Here is a 6,864-nt window from a genome sequence, read left to right as displayed (position 1 = left end):
AGGGAAGGTCCGAGTGAACCCAATTAGCACCCAGGACACTAGAAAATGTCTGCAGACGAGGAGTTCTAAGGAGGCAGAAAGGTTTATTGTCCTGGTAAATCTTCCTTCATTATATCCTTTCTTTTACATTGCGTACAGTTTCTTCTGTTCAAAACACCTAAATGTGTGTTATACTGATTTATTTCTGGTTCAATTACGTATTTCATATGGCTGTGTGCTCATTACGTTCCTAGCGTCCAACAAGTAGCGCGCTCTGTACCAACTTTCCTTGGCGTCGTAAACAGCTGCCGCACTTTTAGTTCATCGTGCACTCTTGTAACAAGCTATACCTGTATAATAATTTTTCCTGTTTTCTATGGATAACTTGAGAGTTTTATCTCTTAATTCATGTACCAATTTTATTCCACGTACTCCATTTTACTGTTGTAAAGTATTAAATATTTCGGAAGTTTATTTTATAATGCGTTTAAAACATTGTAGGTGACTTTATTCCTTCTTAAGAGGATACCCTTAGTGATATTGATGCTTGCTCAACGCTTACTACAATAAAATACCGTTGGCTGTACAGATCATTTATTGAAAACGTTACAATAGTATCAAATTATGCAAATAGAATTGACATTTCAAATTGAGGTACGTTATTGGTAGTTTATAGAATGAACTGACATTATCTGTCGTTTCTGTAAATCTTTCAGTACTAGTTTAGGAGGGTTGCAGACAATATATCTTTAGAAAAGTATGAACAATTCCTAATACAGATTCTGAACTAGGCACAGTAGATATACACACGAAACAACTGCTGCAATCACAGTAACGGTTCTCCAAAACTGTAGTCAACTATTAAATAACACCAACATATAACAAGAATGCACGACGTGAAACACCACGCACACAACGTAACGAAACACGATTTTAGAAAGGAAAGAAGATTGTCACTAAAACTGGAGAACGTCTGCTTTGTTTACACACAACAAGACCAAAGATGACGGATGTTTATCACCTCCACACAAGATAATTGAGTCTGTATCTTGAGAGTAAAATTATTTATGACTTCTAGAGTAACAGCAACATATAAAGGTTGCGCTAAAAACAATTACAGTTATAGTAAGTCGAAACTTTGCATCTAATAAAAATTGCAAGATTTTGAGCTCAAAATACGTTTTTCAACCATAATTGTCCTTCAAATTAAATATTTTTACATCGAAATTGTCTATACTAAAAAATACAGGCAGCTTGCATACTGGATCTAGTGTCAGAAACTTAGGCTTAAGCAGCACTTGTTAATGATGCTATGCCAAATACTGCTGTATCTATACTGCTGTATCTACAGCACTAGGGAACTTCAAGTGTATCTTCCGTAGCCCACTTCTTTGCCTATTGATTCTTCCTGACTAATCTCTTAAACTTCAGCCTGCTCTTCGTCACTACTACAATGTGATCTGAGTCTGAATCTGCTCCTGGGTATGCCTTACAATTCAGCATATGATTACTGAATCTCTGTCTGACTATGATGTAGCCTAACTGAAATCTTCCCGTATCACCCGGCCTTTTCCAAGTGTACCTCCTCCTTTTCTTGAACAGAGTATTTGCTATTACTAGCTGAAATTTATCACAACTCTATTAGTCTTTCTTCTCTTTCATTCCTTGTCCCACGCCCGTATTCTCCTTTCCCTACAACTGCATTCCAGTCCCCCATGACTGTTACATTTTCATCTCTCTTTGCCTTTTGTAATATCCTTTCAATATCCTCATATGCTTTGTCTGTCTCCTAATCTTCAGCTTGCGACGTTGATATGTATACCTGAACTATCGTTGTCGGTCTTGGTTTGCTGTCGATTCTGATAAGAAACACCCTATCACTGAACTGTTCACAGTAACACACTCTCTGCCGTGCCTTCCTGTTCATAACAAATTCTACTCCCGTTACACCATTTTCTGCTACTGCTGACATTACTGTTGATATATTACTCATTTGACCAGAAATTTTACAATCTCACGATAAAGTACATTGATTGGAGCTACACAGTGGACACGTTGTGGAGTAGTGTTCGCTAACGTAATTGCAGACACTGCGAAAACCGCGTATTGGACAAGTCACAGCAATAGTCCACACGCAGGAAAAAGACAAGCTGCGAATGCAGACCAACACTCACAAATAAATTTGTATAAATAATATGTATAAATGTATACAAAAATGAATGAGTGAGGACTTTACTAATAATTGTAATAATGAGAACTTTATAGGAGAGCAAATAAATGAGGTCCTTAAAAGCAATTGATTTAGTGAACGAAAATGATTCTAAATTTTAATTTTGAAAGATACTAAAAAAAGCAGTTTTGTGTGAAATTTTCAGTTACATAAAATCAGTAGCATTGAGAAACTTTTTGCAAAATGCCTTTAAAGCACTATTTAGAGATATAGTTCGCGAGACTTGAGCTCTTTATTCGCCGACAGCACCAACTAATTGGACACTGAAACGAAATTCGGTCTCCACTGAGTTGGAGTTGTCGTCTAATCGATGACGTAACGTAGTCACAATTGTGAATTTTCTGTTGCACATTCGGTCACGGCGTGGAACATTTCATAGTACATAGGACCTTAAAAAAAAGAAAAACATTATGAACTTGTATTTTTTCAAAAAAAAACAAAAAAACCAAAACAAAACATTATGTACTTGTATTTTAACTTAGTACTGTGGGCTTCGCTCTTAACAGTCCGTACTGTGCACTTTCGTCACCGTGAACGTACATCAACCACGCGGCGATCAACACACCGTACGTTCAAGATTAATGTTGTGAATATCCGGTCATGGCAAGGAAATGGGAAACCATATTTCTGTTTAATTTTACAGACTGCTGTCTACACTTAACACTTTGTGCTGTCTAAACTTACAGTACTCACGCAGCTTACCAATCAGCATATCACAGTTTTTGAAAATTGATGTTCCGAGTATCAATTTCGACTAATAAGCATCACCACTCGTCTGGTTATTTAGCTTCTCTATACATGGGACAAATCGACAGTAAAAAAGGATGTCGCTGTTCGAACAGCTAATTCACATCGCAACGGACACTACACATTCGCACTCCAGCTGCTCGTCAATCACCTTCGTGTTCTCGCTCCCGACCCTTTGCTGGTGCTTTACGCTTTCGACCTGTCGATATGTTTCTATACCACGCAATACATAGCTGCTCATATTGCATTTTTAGTAATTTCAAGTACATTGATTTGTAGTTTCATACAAAATTACAACTTCACATTATTCTGGTGCCGGCCGGGGTAGCCGAGCGGTTCTAGGCGCTACAGTCTGGAGCTGCGCGACCACTACGGTCGCAGGTTCGAATCCTGCCGCGGGCATGGATGTGTGTGATGTCCTTAGGTTAGTTATGTTAAAGCAGTTCTAAGTTCTAGGGGACTGATGACCTCGGAAGTTAAGTCCCATATTAAAAATAAAAAATAATAATATTTTGGTCACGGAAAATGAATTTAAACAACATGTTAGTAATAAACATGAGAACACAACGAATCACAACAAACGAAAATAGCAATTAAATTTGTGACAGCTGCCTGACGTGGCAGGAACATATTGTAACAAAGAAATAAACTTACAAAAGTCATTCTGATGTAACTATTCTAAAGTTTCAAGAAAATAAAGCAGACTACAAGGAAGCACAGGAGAAAGAAAAAAAATTATCGTTCTGCGGTGACATCTGCATAGTGGCTTTCTGTGGTGTGCACTACAGCTGTTCTTCTTTTACAGATTGTCAACTACAAACGTAGAGATCGTAACACAGAACGTTTATTTATATCGAAAATTGCTATTTGTAACAGACCTCGCCCAGCTGGTAGAGCACATGTGTGGCCTGCTGGTATGTCATGTGGATCTTGCGCGAGGGAGAATTAAATGTGCATTACTTTCGTGATTAGAGACCTCGTCTCAGATTAACTATTTACGTCGCTTTCATAAAATTAATAGTTAAAAATCTGTTCCTGGGTGGTGGTTCTTCCAGGCCCATATAGCCCTCAGCCATTTGAATCACTACATTGCCTTCTTCATTCGTTATAAATACGCTTTGCCCTGCAAAATTTTATAATAATTTGTCTTCTACTTGTGATATTTCGTGAATTAGCGTGCTGCAGGTTTTACCACATATAACATTGAGGGCGTTCCGACACCCTGTCACACGAGGTCTCCTATATAGGTGAATGCAAACAGCGGCTTCAGTTATTGTGATCGATTCATAGCTTCTGTTACGGCTAATAACCAGACATCAGTGCCTACGAGCTTTAATTTGTACGCTAAAGGTGTATTCTAGATGTATTCTTACCAACAGTTGGTTTATACTCAGGTGTATTTGTGGTCTTTCGTTTGTTATTCACTGATTGCTATGCGAAATGTTTAGCTTCCAGCACTGAAGATGATCATTATGTGATCGAAAATCGATTTTGCTGTTACCAATGCTGACCTTCCTTCTAATTTTATTCATCTACTCTGTTAGAGACTCTACGCTGCATTTTATGCAACTAAGCCAGAAAATGTTCTTTTCTAAACACATTTTGTTCGATTGTAGTTATGACAGTCAGCGTCAAACAACAGAAAGCATATTCATTAACACGACCAGAAATATTTTGTAAGCAAAGAAGGTGCTGTAGATGATATCAAATCTAATAAGCCTTTTTACAGAGTTTACAACTTGTTGCTCCTGTTCAAAGAGTATAATTTCGGTTATTTTAGTTGAAATGCTACAGATTTTTTACAGTCGCTTGGCTTATTTCTTTTTCAGATTTTTAATATTCCATTCATATCGTACTATAGCATTGGAAATAATTTCTAGTTTTACTTCATGATACTTTCCATACACTACATTAAATCACGTTTGCATGAAACTTTGGATCGCTGAATCGAAGAGAAGGCACACAAATTCACGTTAATAACATAAAAAGATATACTCTGCACACGGAATTGAATATGCTTACATTATGCGTGTCTATCCGAAACCCGCTAATTGAATAACTATCAGTCATTTGAAGTAGAAAACATTTCGTTCACGTCTTCACAAGTTTAGTTCCTGTGCCACTATACATTTTTGAACTCACGAAGTCAGTTACAAGAAAAAGGTGTCGATTTCGTAATTTTGTCATCTGTTGGAAATGTTTCTGTGGATGCCCACGCATAAAAACAGATCTTTCGAAGAAACGACAGTGAGAAGTGACTGGGCTTAGAAATGATATTAGCTTCAGTATTAGCTGGAAATTGTTGCACATATCTTTTGTGAAGAAACTTGAATATTCGTCTATGTCTTACATTAAGCTGGACATCACAATCTGCGTCGAAAGTCCGTGAGCATACCAGTGCGAAGCACGATAATACTAAGAACTGTTGCGATTAGGTGAGCGGCCATTCGTATTCATGTTCATTACGGTCACCCACCGTTTCAGTTGTACCGCTTTAGGCAAATGGGGACATTTCATAAACGTGCGCGGGTCGAAAGGCCATTTCATTTGTTTCACTGTTCGTTTATAGTCTGACGCCATCACTTCGTTAAAACATAGAGTGAAATCAACTGTTAAAATGGAGGCACAGTGTGTCAATACACACGTCTACACGTGTTCGACGTTAGTACGTTGACGTTCCTCGTGCGTGGAGCCCTGGGTCCTCAGCTGAGCTCCGGGCGGGGCAATTTGTTGCTCCGCCTGCGATGCTGCAGGGCGTTTCGGCGCGGCCTAAGCCTCTGCAGAAGGCCAGTGTTTAATTAAGCCATTTAACAGCAACGCTTTCATAAAACCAACCGCTTAATTACGTCGTCGGAAAGCGCAACAACGCCCCAGCCACAGGGCAGACGTGCAGTATTTTGCAAAACACGCTGCCATAAAGAACGGCGCATTTACCTTCTATTCCATCTGCGAAAGTAAGCGTGCCGCAGAGGTGTGCAATTCGTTTTTACGACGCGGCGTTATGACAAGTGGTAAAATTTATGTCCAGTATTTGCCGCTGGCAGCGTTTACTGCACGCCGCAAAGGGAAGGCGCCCGAGGCCAGCTTACGCCGGGAACTTGTTTCGAGCACTCCCATCTCACTGGGCAGCATTCACGTTGCACTTCATTGATTGCACAAGGGAGAGATTGTAAAGTATTTTCTGAAAAACTCTGTTTTGTCCTGTTCGTTCTCTTCAGGAGGAGCCCGAAAGTAATGTTGTGGAAGACAAGGTAACACTTCTAGTAAATCACTAACAATCTTGTCCTGTCCAAGAGAGTACTGCACCAAACGAAATGTTTAATGTAGTGCCACTACTGGCTGTATTGTTTTCTTCTGCGTACTTTGCTGCTCGAGTAATGCTACATCGTACGAGGTATGTTCAAAAAGTTCGGGAGAATTCGCTATTTCACGCCCATGGTGTGTTGGAGCAAGATGCAGTAGGGATCCCAGCACAGGACTGTGTTCATTGTGTAACTGCTGGTAGCTTCATTGTTTCCAGAATGAGATTTTCACTCTGCAGCGGAGTGTGAGCTGATATGAACCTTTCTGGCAGATTAAAAGTGTGTGCCGGACCGAGATTCGAACTCGGGGCCTTTGCCTTTCGCGGGCAAGTGCTCTACCAACTGAGCTACCCAAGCATGACCCACGACCCGTCCTCACAGCTTCAGTTCTGCCAGTACCTCGTCTCCTACCTTCCAAATTTCACAGGAGCTCTTCTTCGAACCTTGCAGAAGTAGCACTCCTGGAAGAAAGGGTATTGCGGAGACATGGCTTAGCCACAGGCTGGGGGATGTTTCCAGAATGAGATTTTCACTCTGCAGCGGAGTGTGCGCTGATATGAAACTTTCTGGCAGATTAAAACTGCGTGCCGGACCGAGACTCGAACT

At 39.9% G+C, this 6,864-nt stretch overlaps 1 non-coding gene across 1 annotated transcript; it reads right to left on the bottom strand.

The window, feature by feature from the left end:
• Positions 1-6,541: 6,541 nt before the first annotated feature.
• Trnas-cga lies at positions 6,542-6,616 on the bottom strand. Its single transcript has one exon. It is a non-coding gene; the product is annotated as a tRNA-Ser (tRNA).
• Between the last annotated feature and the right edge of the window lie 248 nt (positions 6,617-6,864).

Source organism: Schistocerca piceifrons, chromosome 5 (assembly GCF_021461385.2).
Source record: "Schistocerca piceifrons isolate TAMUIC-IGC-003096 chromosome 5, iqSchPice1.1, whole genome shotgun sequence".
Taxonomy (NCBI): domain Eukaryota; kingdom Metazoa; phylum Arthropoda; class Insecta; order Orthoptera; family Acrididae; genus Schistocerca; species Schistocerca piceifrons.
Note: the sequence above shows the minus strand (reverse complement) of the source record. Positions and strands in the feature narration are given on the sequence as shown.